Genomic DNA, 15,636 nt, shown 5'->3' with positions numbered 1-15,636 from the left:
CATTCTACCTCATTGAGAGAGAAACCTGAAATATCGATTTCTAAATTTTAAATGGAAGAGAAACGGCCTCTTTTATATTAATAGGTAGCAAGCATAATGGATTATAAAATAATCCCTGATTTAATGCAAGACCTTTAAAAGGCAGAAAATTGGAATACAAGACATGTTTCAGACCTTTCCTAAAATTTCCAACAATTGATTAGTATTTTTTTAGTTTCAAGTTCAGACCATTCCTTGTTTTACTTCTGCTGAATCACAGAGTATTTCCCTTTCTTAACCACTTGATGACATACTAGTCCTATAGACTTCCCCAAAAGACATCAGTGGCTTTCTTGAGTAGGAGAGCTGAGGGAGGTGGTGTGGCAGAAACCAAGGGTTTTAGTACAAAAATATTATGGAAACACACAGAATGTTTGTTTAGAATAAAATGTTCCACACACACCAATCCCCCCAGAAATCTTAACACTTTTAGATACAAATGCAGCCTTGCAGATAGATTTTGTACCCGTTTCTGCAAGTACTTACACAGGCTCATTTGTATATATTTATAAATATATATATTTAACTGCAGCTGCAGTTGCACAGGTTATGTGGAAGAAAAAAAAAAAAAAAAAAAGAAAAGCAGATGCTGTTACTTGTACTGTGAAGAGAGCATATTTTAAATTAATTCTGCTCCAGGACACCTCTGTGAAGGAAAGGTGTAACATGAGGCAGTATCCTGAAGGATTTGTTGATGCTCTTGTTACCTGCCTGAGACATGAGAAGTTTATTGTTTATTTGGCTGCTGCTGGAAATTTGGGCTCTGTGTGTCACTGAGGGCTGAGCTGATGCACCTAAGTGCCATTCCAGGGCACTGTTGCATAAAGGAGATATATTCAGTCCTGGTTTGACCACTGGTAACGAGGAAAATCAATAGGAATTCCAAAATGTGATTAAAGAATGTCTGTCCAGGAAAATGCATTGCTGTGCTCAAACTCAAAATTTTATCACCCTCTGGGTTAGTAGTGTAAGACTCCATCTTTGGCATTCAGTTGTTTTTTCATTTTCTCTCTTCTTGGTTTTTGTTTGTTTGTTTGTTTGTTTGGGTTTTTTTTTGTTTTGTTTTGGTTTGGGTTTTTTTTTTATTTTGTGGCTTTGCCAAAACTGCAGCACTTTCAAGGAGACCCAAATAACTCTGAACAAGACTCTAAACCCTGAAACAATGCATTGATACCAAGAGTTGCTACAGCAATATCCCAAATTTCTCCATTTCAGCATCCCTCATGCCATGCTTAAGCTCATTTAATACCTTCCAGCCCACTGTTTTGTTCATCAGTGATGTGCAGAACAGCAGAGCTGCAGAGTGGCATTAAAGAAGATGACTGCAACTGCTGTCACACTGAAATACCAGACCCAAGTCAGTAAAAACACAGAAATGCACCATTTGCTCCTGTATTCCAAATCACATTTATGGATCTCTACCCCCGCTATTATTCAACTAATCCAAAAATTAAAATTTCCCTCACCTATTCTATTTGCTGTTAGTAGGATTTAATATTATGATGATACCACAAGATGTAGAATAAAACACCTTTAAGCTTGCAAACATATTTCTGTAAAGCAAATTCTTTAATCTTTCCAAGGCTCCAGATGGCACCACCAATTTTTTTTTTTTTTTTTTATTTTTTTAAGACTGTAGGGAAGCTACTGTACAAGTCTGCTAGTTTTTAACATCTTCTGTAGAACTGTTGGAAGAGCAAAAGCTTTCCTGACAGGAATAAAATACATATGAAGGAAGAGCAGAAATAAAAGGGAACAGTTCAGGAAGTTCAGATTCATTTGCTGGTTGAGGCTCCTTGTGCCAGGCACATTTATGTGAATTGCATTCAGTTGTCATGGGCTTGTTACTGATTTCTCACCAATTTTTTTTTCTCATAAATTTTATTGCCTCATATTTTATTATTTATTGTGCAAAGAATATATCTACAAATGAGAGTTGCTAAACTCCTATTAAAACCATTAAAGCTCAGAGACATCAAGAAATGCCTTTTATTTGTCAGAAAACACTTAACGAAATCCCAAAACTGGTGACTGCAAATGAAAATCTCAAATTTATGAATGTGACTTTTTTTTTTTCCTAATAGGTAAATAAAGATTGATTTTGTTTTTTTAAACAATTTAGGGGGAAGGGAAGGGAAGGGAAGGGAAGGGAAGGGAAGGGAAGGGAAGGGAAGGGAAGGGAAGGGAAGGGAAGGGAAGGGAAGGGAAGGGAAGGGAAGGGAAGGGAAGGGAAGGGAAGGGAAGGGAAGGGAAGGGAAGGGAAGGGAAGGGAAGGGAAGGGAAGGGAAGGGAAGGGAAGGGAAGGGGCAGGCATTGCTAGTGAATACTCAGAATTAAGATGTAAAGAAACTGAACACGTGCATGAAATGCTTTTAAAATAGAACTAATCTTTTCAAAGATTTCAAAGTCCGCTGCTCAGAGGACAGGAGAGGGAGGGATGGTGTGGGAAACCCTGCAGCAGCCCATGTCAGCCTGACACAGAGCAGGCAGCCAAGAGCCACGGCACACTGAACAAGTTGTGAGAGACGAGTCCTCCCAGCTCTTGGCTCCCACCCTGTTCCAAACCCTTCAGAGGAGTGCTGCTGGCACTGCTGCCTCTGCACTCGAGGAGAAATCAGTGGCGTCTTGGTTCTGGAGAAGGAAACTCAGCAGGAGTCGGGAGACGAGGAGAACACAAAACCTTTAATTTGGGACTGAAAATCAGATTTAGCACTAAAATGAAGTTGCCAAAGCCTTGCCTGCAGGCCAAACTCTCCAACTGTTTTGATCAGTGTTTTGTGGGAAACAAACACATAGTCTGGGAGGGGGGAAATGAACTGGCAGCAGGATGGTGCTGAACATTTCGATGGGCTCAAGGATATTAGATTTGAGAAGAGACTGCAATTATTTGTTTGGAATAATAAATATTATTATTTATGTGACTGGCACATACATGTTTGCACACATATAGGATGTCGACAGCAGGGCAAGGCATGCTCAAACTGCTGAGGACAGGAAGATCTTCAAAGTAATCATTCATTTTACTAACTAATAGTAAATACATTTTCTTTTTGATGGTAGTGAGAGATCTATTAAATAAAATATATAAAACCAACCAAGATATATTTCCAGTGCTGTAAGAGAAACCTTATGCATTTAGCGCATGATTCATGGTCCACTGAAGGTTCATGAAAGTCTTTTAGTCAGCTTCACTGGATTTTGGTTCTGATAGCTCAGGTCCTGAAAATTCCAGCACCCAGCAGAACATATGAATAAGGATTCCAGATTTAAAGGAGATAATCTGTATTTCAACCCAAGTTATACTCATAAAATAATCTGGAGTAAGAATGTTCCTAACCTTTTATCTGCAGCATTCTGCCAACCCAATCATTCATCTCCCTGGCACGTTTGAAACAAGGAAATATTTTGTCAGACAGCTCTCAAACAGCAGCAGAGGTTTTATCACAGGCTTGAAATGGAAAGTGATACTGCTGTTAAAATCTAGTCCTGATAACATAAATCTCCTGACATTATTGAGGCTGCCCTTCCAGTGCATTCCAGTATGTTTTAGTAGATTTATGATGAATACCTGTAGATGGAAAAACAAATGAGATTGAATAGAAGATGTGACAAATACATTCTCTCTGCCTCTGCTTTGACCTGCTCACTCTATATTGAAAAAGATCTTGTCTCTATGTATATAAATGTACAGATAGTCTATCACTTACCTAGTACATAGCTTAAAACAATTTGTAAAGGAATCTGTGAAGGCATGTAAGCATGATCAAAGTTGAGTAGAAAAACATAACAACACTTAAGTGACTCTCTTACATTTCAGTTAAATCTGATAGAGCTCGGTGTGTCCTTAATGTTCCTAGATTAATGCTAAATTCTGAAGGAAATTGGCATATCCTCCCGGAAGAAGTTTTCTTCAAGGTTATTGCAGATTCTAGCAATGTTTTTGAATCACAACCAGAAAAATATCTTTATTCCAGAGACATGGCACATAAAGCTAGTGGGAATATTGGTATTTGGAGACATTTTGTGCCTTCAGGATGGAACAAAAGGCCTTTGTAAATCCAGTAGCTCCAGATTGTGGCTTTTCTCTAAGGAAAATACTATCTGAGATGAAAATATTCTCTTGCTTATTACTCTTTTTGTCACAAAATACAAACACATTTGGTTTCAACAGATGGCCAGTGAATTCCGTGGGAAAAAACCCCATTGATTTCAACAGGAATTGGACCAGGTTTGAGGTCTCAAACTTGCTACTTGATTTGAGCATTAATTTGGTAATAGGATCATGGGTCGAGGAATGCCTGCCAAATCTCAGATTCCCAAATGGCATTTGCAGTTTCAAATCCTGTTCAGAAGTGCAGTACTTCCAGGTTGTTGATGTTGCTTAAATTAAACAAAGCTGTGTGATTTATTGAGTAGCTCAGAGGTTACACTGATACCAGGATATAGAAAATATCAACATTGGTTTCAGGTTCACATAAAGGCTGTTCCAAAGTATTCCAGCAGCTCTCCAGCCCCAATGAATGAGGACAGGCACTGTGTGTCTGAAACAATACTGTTATTTTCTAGATTTTGAGACGTTATTTGTATGTCTTCTTGAAGTTATCTTGTTTCCCTCCTACCTGTCTTCCACTTGAGAAAATTTTGTTTGTAGTGCAATACTGGGAAATCAGGAGTTTACTGAATGAGCAAAGTGAACTGAGAAGGGAAACTTAACTATGCCAAAGATTTGAGACTGGATCACTGAACCAGTGAGGAATAGAATCACAAACTCTATCCTTTGCTTTACTTCCTTGTGAAAAATATCATTGCTTTTACCAATCTGTCATTCCTCATTGTTCCTGGGCAGGTCCATTTGAATCCAGGAGAATCTAGTCAATAAAAACATCTAAAGGAAATGACAACCTGAACATAACCCAGAACTTGTAAGCCTTCTGTTTGTGAGGACAAGATTTTGCAGATGCATTGAGAAATGTGGCACAGCTACTTTTTGGGGTGTTTTTTCCCCAAAAGAAAACTGCTGGGGAATGCAAATATCTGGGAGGGATAAACACCACACTGTGGAAAACAGGGTGCTGTAGTGAAAAATTCCTGAAGCAGCGCCAGAAACTTCATTGACATGAATAGATTGTAAAGAGGGAGGAATCAAATTCTGGCTGCAGGAGCTGTTTTTAATTAGTTGCCTGAGATCTCATTCCTGCCTTGCCCTTGATGCTGTCACTCACTGGTTGGAAATGCTGCCAGCTCAGCAGTGCTCCCTTTCTCCCAACAAGTGGTGGCATTTCCCATGTTCTTTGCACAGCTGTTCAACGAGTGCCAACCTGCAGCTCCCAGTAAGTGAGACATAATTCTGCTGCTTAGGAATAGAGCCCTACCTGCTTCCTTTGAAATAGGCAACACCTGCCCCAACAACTGTTCTCATCAACATAAACATTACATTAGGAGGATGCTTAAAGGTGACAAAGTGCCAAAACCTACCCTAGACCTTTCTGCGTTTGCAAGATGGGCAAAATGTTTACTCTGATTAAAAAGAATAAATATCCCATTTCCTGTTATGAAAATGGAGGAGTTAATGTGAGTGGAAGTTCTTTTTGTTATGTTTGCAAATATTCTATTCACAATATTCAATTTGAGTACAAGTTGCACTATTTGAGGTTCTCTGAATAATTCACGTGCATTCATTTACTCTTGATTAGTGGATCCGCTTCTTCAAAAGGTAAGTATTTATTTTATTTTATGACATGTAGCATTAATAATTTATTGCATTTCTCACAAGCTGCTTTTAAAGAAAGCAATGAAAATTTGCAAGGAGACAAGAGTTCTGAATAGATATAAAGAGCCAAGGAGTCACTTAAGCTGTCATTTTGGAAATTGTTACTGCTGTTTCTCAGGGAGGAAGAATGCAATCTCGATAATGCAGAGGAGTGAATAACCTGGGCTGAACAGATGATGCAATGACAGAGAATTGCAGCACTGCTTTCTGTGCAATAAATGGCAGCCAGGCACTCGTGTCCCCTGCCTTCTCAGTGATGAGGATCTCTTTGGAGAAAACCTTCTATGAAAACTATTCTTGTGCAGTAGCATGAGGATTATCAAACACCTTTGGAAAACTGCAGTGGGAAAAGGCCAAATAAAATTACTGGGACAAGTAGTAATGTTATTTATGGTAAATGAAAAATAAATCGCATCTGCAAAGCATGAGGACTTGGAAGCTTGCATTCAAAGGAGAGGAAAGCTCTGGTAGGGACAGCTGGACAGTGTAACTTGACTATAAAAGTTATCATGTTAATATAAATTTTAATGCTAATTTCATTCCATTACAGAATTCAACTCTTAAGACTTCAGGGTAGCTTTAGAAACCAGGATGTGCCCTGTTGACAGTTTCCCTATTGACTGTATTTCCTCAAGCACTCATCTTAACTGGTTTCTCCTAATTTCACTTGTAGACAATTATATTAAAATTACAAAGGCTCAATTACTTTTGCTATCCTAATTTCTAACATCACATTTAAATTACTCTAGAATGCAAGCTGCCTTAAATAGAAATTGAGAGGTACATCTGTTTCCATTTTTGCTAAAATCATTTTATTTGTTGCTGAAATTGGGGTAGTTGCATAGAAAGGCCACAAAGGAACAAACTGCCACAATAGTCAGAGATATTACCAAGAATTTATGATATTTTCTGTCTTTTTTTACCTCTGCCGCTTAAGGACAGAAGCGTGGGATGTAACACTGGTTTGTACAAATCACCTTTGTCAGTGTTATTTCAATACGTATAAATTTCCATAGTAATAATAATACTATAAATTAACATATTTCAGCAGTAAAATGCAATTTTACTCCACAATTTTCTGCAATAAACACACAGTTTCCTTTTTTTTAAATTTAAATGAACAAGGTTAAAATAACCTTGATTTATTCAGTTATTTTATCAAGCAATATAGTTAAAATCTACTTATGTAAAACTTCTTAGACTTATGCTGAACAGCCAAAGCCTCTCTAGAGGGTCACCATTCAATTGATCACTTAATTTTAAGCCCTTTATGGTTAGCAAAAGTTATAGAATCAATAGTCACAAATTCAGCCCGTTTAAATTAGTATTCATAAACTGAGCAAAAATGGGCACATTCCTGTGCAGAATAATCTGTGAGCCTTTAGTTATTATGGCTGCCACAGATTCCACTTAAAAAAATGCCAAATCAAGTTATAAAATGTGCATGAAATACAATATGAATATCTAACTTTATCAAGTACCTGCACTTCCAGGTAAGAAGTGTAATGTAGCTGTATAAAAGAATAATTTTCCTACTCTGGATATGAACTTTCTGCACTGAAATCACAAGAAGTTGTTCCTGGAATTTATATCTGTTATTATGATATTTTCATGTCACACCTGATCTATGAAGGTAACCGTGGCTGAGCAACTAAAGTTTCAGGGAAAATTCCTTCAGAAGGTGAGTAACTCAAAGCAAGAAAATTTTGGGGTAGTTAAAAAGGTTTATGATACAAAGAATAAAGTTGAGGGAAAATGATTTAGAGATATATATATATAAAAAAAAGAGAGTGCACATTTACTGTGCATATTTATGTCCAGCTGAGCTGAGAACCAGGTAAAGGCAACTCCGACATTATTTCCTTCTGACCAGCACCCACACTTTTACTGCCTGTGCATATTTCTCATCTTAAACTTATATCTCAGGTCATTTATCCCTGCGGAATTGGCTTGGAGAACACTACTAAAGGTGTTTTTCAGACTAAAATTCTCGCTGCATCTGCCACAAACTCCCTACTACTGGTATTACTACAGCTGGAGTTACTTTAATTAAGTTTTTGCCAACTGCAGCCAAATACGACCTTATCTAATGAGTGTTCCTGGCAATCTCATGAGTTGAGAGCCTTTCTGGGAAGCAGAAATTTGCCAAATCTGGCAGGAAGTCCTAATTTTGTTGCCACATGCTGCAGCATGTGAGACAGATCCGTTGGATAATGCAGCTGCTATTGAGCTACAGGCTTTTGGCAGCTCATTCCTGGCCATGTGGAGAACATGCAGTGTTGACACAGTCCAGAAAATAATGAATTAATAATTAGTAAAAAAAAAAATTGTTAAAACTTAATGGTGCAGATTTTGTCCAAGTAAACTTGGGAAAGTCCAGTGAGAAGGAGTTTGAGGTGTACCCAAAAGGAGCTGCTAAATATCGAAATCATTTAATGGAAAGCTAGACTGTAGTACTTTTCCTGTTAGAAACGGCACTGTCAGAGCTGTCCTGCTGTACAACGTGGATGATAGTATTCCAAGAGATTCCCAAGCAAAGGAGACTTGGTGAAACCACCTGGGTCAGTCCAAGATGAGTTCCTCACAGGCTCTTCCTCTGCATGTGACCTCTGTCCGGGTGACAAATGATGCTGTGGGAAAGCAATTTCATTGAGATAACACTTTTCTTGCCTGCTTGCAGCCACATATTGTTCAAATTCAGGCAGTTAGCAAACAGGTAAACTCATAAAAATCCATTTTCCCACTTCAGGAGAGCTTTCTTTTTTTGTCATGAAGTGGCAAGACCATTTAACAACTTCTTTGCATTATGGCAAGACTCCTTGTAGATTTCTTTCTCCCTCTTGGTGTTTTCCCTACACAGGAGAAAGATTATTTAATGTTTTTTGTTCAGTTCCTCTGTGGTACAGGTGTGCATGCCTAAGCACAGTTGGCATTCTAACAGACATAAAAGAGAGAGGGATGTGCCAGCACAGCATCGAGCAAGGGGGTGAAGAAAGGGAAGTGGCAACCCAGCAACTGCACTTGATGCCTTAAGTTTAATCTTTTATGTATTTCAGGTTCTGTGCTGCCCAGGGGTGCAGTTCTGAGCCTCACAGCCAGTGTCACTCAGCTCTGCACAGAGCAGGGACACAAAACAAATCCTTTTCCTGCTGCACACCAAGGACAGCTTTCAGTCCCAAAAGCACAAACAAGGGTGGGCTGGGAGGGAGGAACAAGAAGGATGGGACCTCACAACCTGAAGCTGCAATTTGACTATTAAACCCCAAGATGGAAATGGACCAAAACTTATAAAAATGTAAGACTTCCTGACTGCTCTTCCATTTTGTGACCATTTTGGGTCTACCTTGCATGTACCCCATGCCAGATTCTTGTCCTGCCCAAGGTGTATCCTGGAGGTCTTTCAATAAACACCTACTTTATTTTCTAGCTCTGTCCAACCTCTGTTCCAGGTCAGCCTTCCCAAGGCATCACACTCAGCTCCTTAAACTAATCCCAGTTCACACCATGGGAGCACAGCTCTCTGCTCAGCTGCCTCTTGAGCTGGTTAAGCAGAACTCGTCACAGAAAAAAATTTGCTGATTTGTCTTTAGTGCAAACCCAACTCTTTGTTCTTTTGTGCACATCAAACCTCAGCCTCTTGCATTCCTCTGACAGGAACGTGGCATGAGCACAGAACACACCCAGGTGCCTCCTGGCAGGCAAACCAGCCTGAGAGGGCAGGTCATACTTGCTGGACAAGAGGGGTTGGGATTGTCACATTTGGTGCACACTCATCACACTTCTCATACTTAGAACAGAAACCTTCATGCAAATGCTGGGTTTGGACTCATTTGATGTTAGCCGTCTGAAAGGCAGACATCTTATTTCCCAGCTTCTCTCCATCCTCAGGGGAGCACATGGAGGTTCCAAAATTTTCCAAGTGAAGGAATTACCCCTAAAGGTTACTTTTACCCTATCCCCAGCTCAGAGATTCCTTAGACAATGAACTTTGACAAAAAAGCCCCCTAAAATTATGGGTGATGTAGATAACCTTGGCCATTGTGTCTAATTAGAAGTACACGGATTTTTTTCCTCCCAGTCTGTAATCGGCAAATGTGTATTTATTTATTTATTTTTGTTTGTTTGTATTCAGCCTGCTGGCTAGATTTCCTTTCACTGTAATTAGATTTAGGTACTCGCATCAGATGTTCTACATAGAGTAAACATTAAGATTCCTGAATTTTCATTACATCTCCTATATTCAATGAATCATTTATATGCAAATGAACTCAAATTTTACAGCATAAATCTTCAATATTAGTGTTTTTGTAGTCCTTTCTTTGAATTTTAGTGGCATATTTTTAGGGAATTTCAGACAAGCACTGCCAAAACAGTAATAGGCTTCAATAACTGCCTTTTGTAGACTGAAGTGACAGCTTTGAGGTTGGAAAATTTTATCTTTTCTTTAATATTCAGTAGTTTTACAGTGACAAGAAACACATTTTTGAGTCAATAGGCTGAAATCTGATAAAAAGCATTTAAAAACCCAAGTAGTTTGATTGGGTGCAATCATTGCAGGAGAGTGACTCCAGCTAACAAAAAGGCTCAATCTTCCCCTGCCTCACGGTGACAATTTTGCTTTATAGGGAAGGAGCTGTGCAGCACATTATCTGCAGCACATAAGCTGCAAATGTGACCCTTTAGATTCTTTTTTTCTGCATTTAAAGAGCTTGTTTAGAATTTCAGAGGCTTGTTTTCTTTGCCAATTTCCCCAGCATCATTTTTATGAGTCAGCTCAGACAGTCTTTACTTTTCAGATGTCAAGGCCTTGCATTACATTTCCTACATTACCAGGCAGGCACGGTGCTAAAGGTCTCTGCTGCAATTAAAACAAACAAACATCAGCTTGGATCTGCCAAGACAGGAAGCTCTGACTTTGTGCATGCCTCCATAAGATGATGAATATTTTTAGATTATGTTTAGTAACTAGAGTGATACCCAATGCTGACATTTGTCTCTCATACAGAGATGAAATTTGAAAACAATGAAAATTACATTTGGAGTGTCTGTACTTATACTTAGGTTGATTATGTATCTTTCTTTTTTCATCAGTTTTCAGTTTTTAAATCATTCTGCTCCATTGTGGTCTCTCCAGCTCAAATCACTTCAAAGCATTTGCTTTTGCACAGCAACAGCAAGAGTCCCTTTATATTTTCTAGAAATGAGCCTGTAAGATTTCCTGGGGAAAGAGCCTTTTTAAATAGGCCTCAAAGTATTCCAAGTAGGTCTCCTTTGTCATTACAGATCTTGATTATATTGATTTTTAACAGATATTTCTATGCAAACCAAAAATTTTGCATACCTATAAAATGCTAATGAATAAAATTAGCATTGCACTGCAGACAGCCCAGTGTATCTCAGCGTACGTGTTAGCTGGAAAGGTTGGCCATTTTTCCTGTTTGCCTGTGTCTTTTTTTCTCAAAAGTATTCAAAGTATTCACCTTTCCCCCCACCTACTCACCCCTCTTATAATCACTTAATTTTTCAGACTGATTTTAACTTCCCTCTGTACACAGAAGTTTGATCTACACAGCAGAGAAGAAATACCCCACATCCCTTATAGAACAGCTGAAATTTGCAAAGTTTAGACAAGCTTTTGGGTACAGCCTTTTATCCTCTCTGGTAACTAAACAACAACTCAAGCTAAGCACAGGTTAAAAGCAATTTCTCTTGGTTTAATCTCTTTATGTTAATCAACTCTTTTACCACATGCATAACAGCTGCAGTGGCAATGAATGACTTCATTTCTGTGCCTTATAAAAGTGTCCTTTTTTCTTTGCACATCCTACTCATCTGCTCTAGAACACATCACAGCTGGTGTCTTACAGCTAGGGGTTAAAATCTAGTACAGAGCTCCCAGGCACCTTGTTCATCTGTCTCTTGGATGGATGTTCACAGTAACTTTCTTTTTTATGAACACAGACTTAATCCTGGTGGCAAAAAAAGGCAAGAAGAGGTTGCACCAATTCCACAGTGAAAAGCAGAATGCATGAACCTACAGATTTCTCTTTCTGCTTTGAATTATATATGAAGACCTAGGTGTCACACCCTAAACATATCCACTGTCAGAACTTTAGCTTTAAGCATCAAATTAGCACCAACAAAAGGCATCTAAATCATGAAAATAATAAAAATAGAAGTGGAAATACATTATGAGTCTCACTGTAGTTATCAGGCATGTCACGTTTTCATACTGGAATAGGAATGCAAGGACCAGGACACAAAGAATAGATCTTGGAGAAATACTTGTTTGCCAGTAAAGTGCACAAGTACCTTCTTAAAATATGACTTTCATGACTATTCAAGGGAGAAGAGCTGTCTTCTGAACAAGCAAGCAGGAAGCACCTGCTTGCTTGTTCCCTCTTCTGCTTGACATGTGGCACTTCCAAGGAGGAGCAGACTCATGACTGCTCCAACTGCAACCCAGCCCTAAGTCCACACCTGGAAAAAACCTGAGGAGAAGGCAAAAGTGCTAAAATATCATGTGGGCAGCACTCCTCCAAACCTGTCTGCTGCTGGGACCCAGATGTTCTGTTTTTAAACAAATCCATGTGTGTGTTCTAGCAAGCCCTTCCCTCAGCCCAAATTACCTGGCAGGAGCTGGAGCCCATCGTAACAGGCAAGAGAAGCTTTTTGAACACTGCACCAGGGCTGCAGTGTTTTGGTGAAAATATTGCACTTTGTAGGGCTGGACAGCAAATCCCTGTGGATTCAGGAATTTCCACCTTGCCAGAGCAGGGCTCCAGGTGCTCCCTGTGCCTGCAGGGAGATAAGCAGAATGAGAGGAGCACAATTCTGCAATTCCCCTGCAGCTCTGCAGTGACACCAGGGACAAAATGGTGCACTTCTTCAGGCACTACACATTTCTGCCCTGCTCTGTTCTTGTTCTGCCAGACCTCTGTGAAATTCCACACTTTCCTTGCCTCCCGAGGTGGCCCTGCAAAAAAAAAAAAAAATTTGCCAACTCCATCCAAACCAGGGAAACCCTTCAGCTCCATAAATTTTCATCCATTTTCTTAATTTGGAGGTTGAATATTTATCTAGCCTAGCAACTGATGTGTCAGCAGTTATGGCTGTAAGGGAACATACTCGTGCAGAGTTCTGATGCCAAAATAAATAATATTTTCCTGCTTGAAAGTTCCTGCAGATGTAAAAGCCATAACTGCATCAAAGAATAAGATATTACTGCCTTAGTGTCAGGCCAACAAGAGCTGCTCCTTAAATATGGACTAAAATAAGATAGAAGAATGCATAAAATGTTGCTTCATTAGTTCCTCGTTTGATGGTTATTTCTTTATATCACATTTATGGTGAGAGGATAATCTCTTTAGCTCAACAACAACCCATTAACCATGTTCTCTCAATTAGAAATAGCTTCTTTTCTAAAAAAGCACACACCATAAACACTCCTGCCTCCAGCTCATAATGATTTTCTATAAGTAAATGTATCAGAGGCATAGTGCAAGGAAGGAGCCTGGTACAAAGAGAAATGACACAGAAATGGAAGATATTTCCGATCATATAAAGCTCAATTGCTGTACACATTGTGTGTGAATATTTTTACTGTTTACCAGAAGCCTGTTACTCAGGTGCATAAAGCAACTACAAATAAAGTCAAATTTTCTTGACTTTCTGGCAGTCTGGGGCTTCCCAGTAAAAGGAAACTTGGAAAGCTGAAAATGGGAGAAAAGCGTAGCCAGGGGAATACTTTTAAACAACTTATGTTTCAGAAACCCAAAGAGAACAGTGCAAAGGAGAAAACTGCTTTCGTGGATCTAGTTTATTAATAAGAATTGTAATTAACAAGACAACATGCTGCACAGAAACCTGAAATAGAACTACTGCAAATTTACTGGACTTTAAATGCTGCTGGACTGCAGTACATGGTGCCCGGCTGCATTATTTGTAGAGTGTGGTTAGGGCTGTTTCAATACACAGACATACACTGCTCACTCCCAGATCCTGTAGTTTGCCATAGAGCAGGGAGACTTCCCAGAAACACAAACTCAAATATTTACAAGAAATCGTCAATCTCTTTCTTCACTAGGGATAACATAAGTTATACACAATTTTCCTACGTATACCAAATAAAATCTTTGCCTTCAACTTTACTTTGTGTCTGCACAAACCAATTCCTTCCCATCTATTTACCCAGCTAAACCAGGGCAGCAAACTGTAATGTGATCATTTAATTGCTTATCTTTGATTAAGGGTCGGTATTCAACCTGCAAAAGGAAAACGTGAAAAATCAAATAAGGCCAAGCATAAATTTGCCAACTTTAAAACCTCAGCTTGACTCCAACAACCTTGAGCTAATCAGCCATTACCAGTGGAAATATTTGGAGGCTCTGCCTTTGGCTGGACCATGCTGGAAGCAGGGGAGGAGTGGTGGGTGTGGGCTGGTGGGTTCATGGCTCCGTGGGTTTGGAGTTCCCCATGGATTACAGCGTGCTCAGGGTACAACAAAGCCGAGTTTCCCTTCTCTAGGGAAAATCCCAAACAGACCCAGGCACAGCAGGGTCAGGGATGCAAAGGGATCTGTGCTCTGCTCCAGCTCTGGGCTCAGCACCACAGAACGGATGCTGTGTGGAGCTGCCTCGTGCTAGCATTCCTAAACCCTCCGGTCCTATTAGCACGGGCTTATTGCCATGCTAATTAGCTAAATGACCTGCATCCGGCCAGCTCCCGGCCCGGGAGAGCAGGTGCTCTGCAGTCCTTGTCTGGCCAGGCAGACATGCTTAATTGTTCTTTAGAATTAAGTTACACTTCAGAATACAGCACAGCTCAGGAAAACAAAGAAACAGCATCTTTTACTTCAAACAGTTTGAATCGGTTCTTTTTTTAAAATTTTTTTGTCTTTTTTCTATTTTTTTTCTTTTTTTTTTTTTTTAAATTAATTTTAGCATTGACTGCTTTACAATATGGCAATAATCCATTTCGCAATGCTCAGGAGTGCAACAAGCATGAGTTTGGAGGGGGAAATAATCTAGACTCGACTGTGTGACACATCACTTTGAAGGCAAAGGTTTTCCTTTATTGTTACACTGTATGGAACAAATCTAATCATGTAACTAGCATTTTACTGTATATTGTATATAGAGTAATTTTCTCCACAAATTCACACAAGTAAGATAAAATAAGTTAAATGACTAGAAAGAAAAAAAAATACACAAAAATTTACAGTCTATGTACTAGATAAATTATTTATATATATGGCAAGATGTGTAACGAGTCTCTAGCAACATTATTCCTCTGGATACTGACATGCTACTCAGAAAAATGTTGCCTCAAATGTGTATTTTTATATATTAGAGGTATAATATATAAAAATGAGGGAGCCGTTTATCTCCTGATACATCTCCTTGTGTATTTACAATTAATTGCTCTGTATCTTGTTGACTGAATCTTAGAATATCAAACACATTTTCATGAATATAATGTTTAATACTTCTTATAATCAGGCTCATCTTTATGCTTTTTCTTTAAGTAATCTTTTACTGTTGCTTGGTTTGGGTGTTTTCTTGGGTTTTTCTTTGTATGCTTTCAAGGGAAGGGGGCTGGTTAAGTGCTTCTCTACCTTAGGGAAATAAAAAAACCAAAAAAACCCTAAAGTAACTCCTAAATATTTAAACTAAGTGAAGTTGTTTGGGTTTTTTCTCCTACCAATGAAAAGAAACCCACTAATTCTGGGTCTTTCACCTTTTCCTATAAAAATCCTAAAATTGTAGAAATTAATTCTTTGCCAGAAAATTTCAGTTGCAATCTTCATCCCCAAAAGAACTCCCCAA

The sequence above is a fragment of the Chamaea fasciata genome, unplaced genomic scaffold (assembly GCF_029207755.1).
Source record: "Chamaea fasciata isolate MVZ Bird 193981 ecotype frontalis unplaced genomic scaffold, bChaFas1.0.hap1 SCAF_50, whole genome shotgun sequence".
In the NCBI taxonomy this organism is placed as follows: Eukaryota; Metazoa; Chordata; class Aves; order Passeriformes; family Sylviidae; genus Chamaea; species Chamaea fasciata.
Note: the sequence above shows the minus strand (reverse complement) of the source record.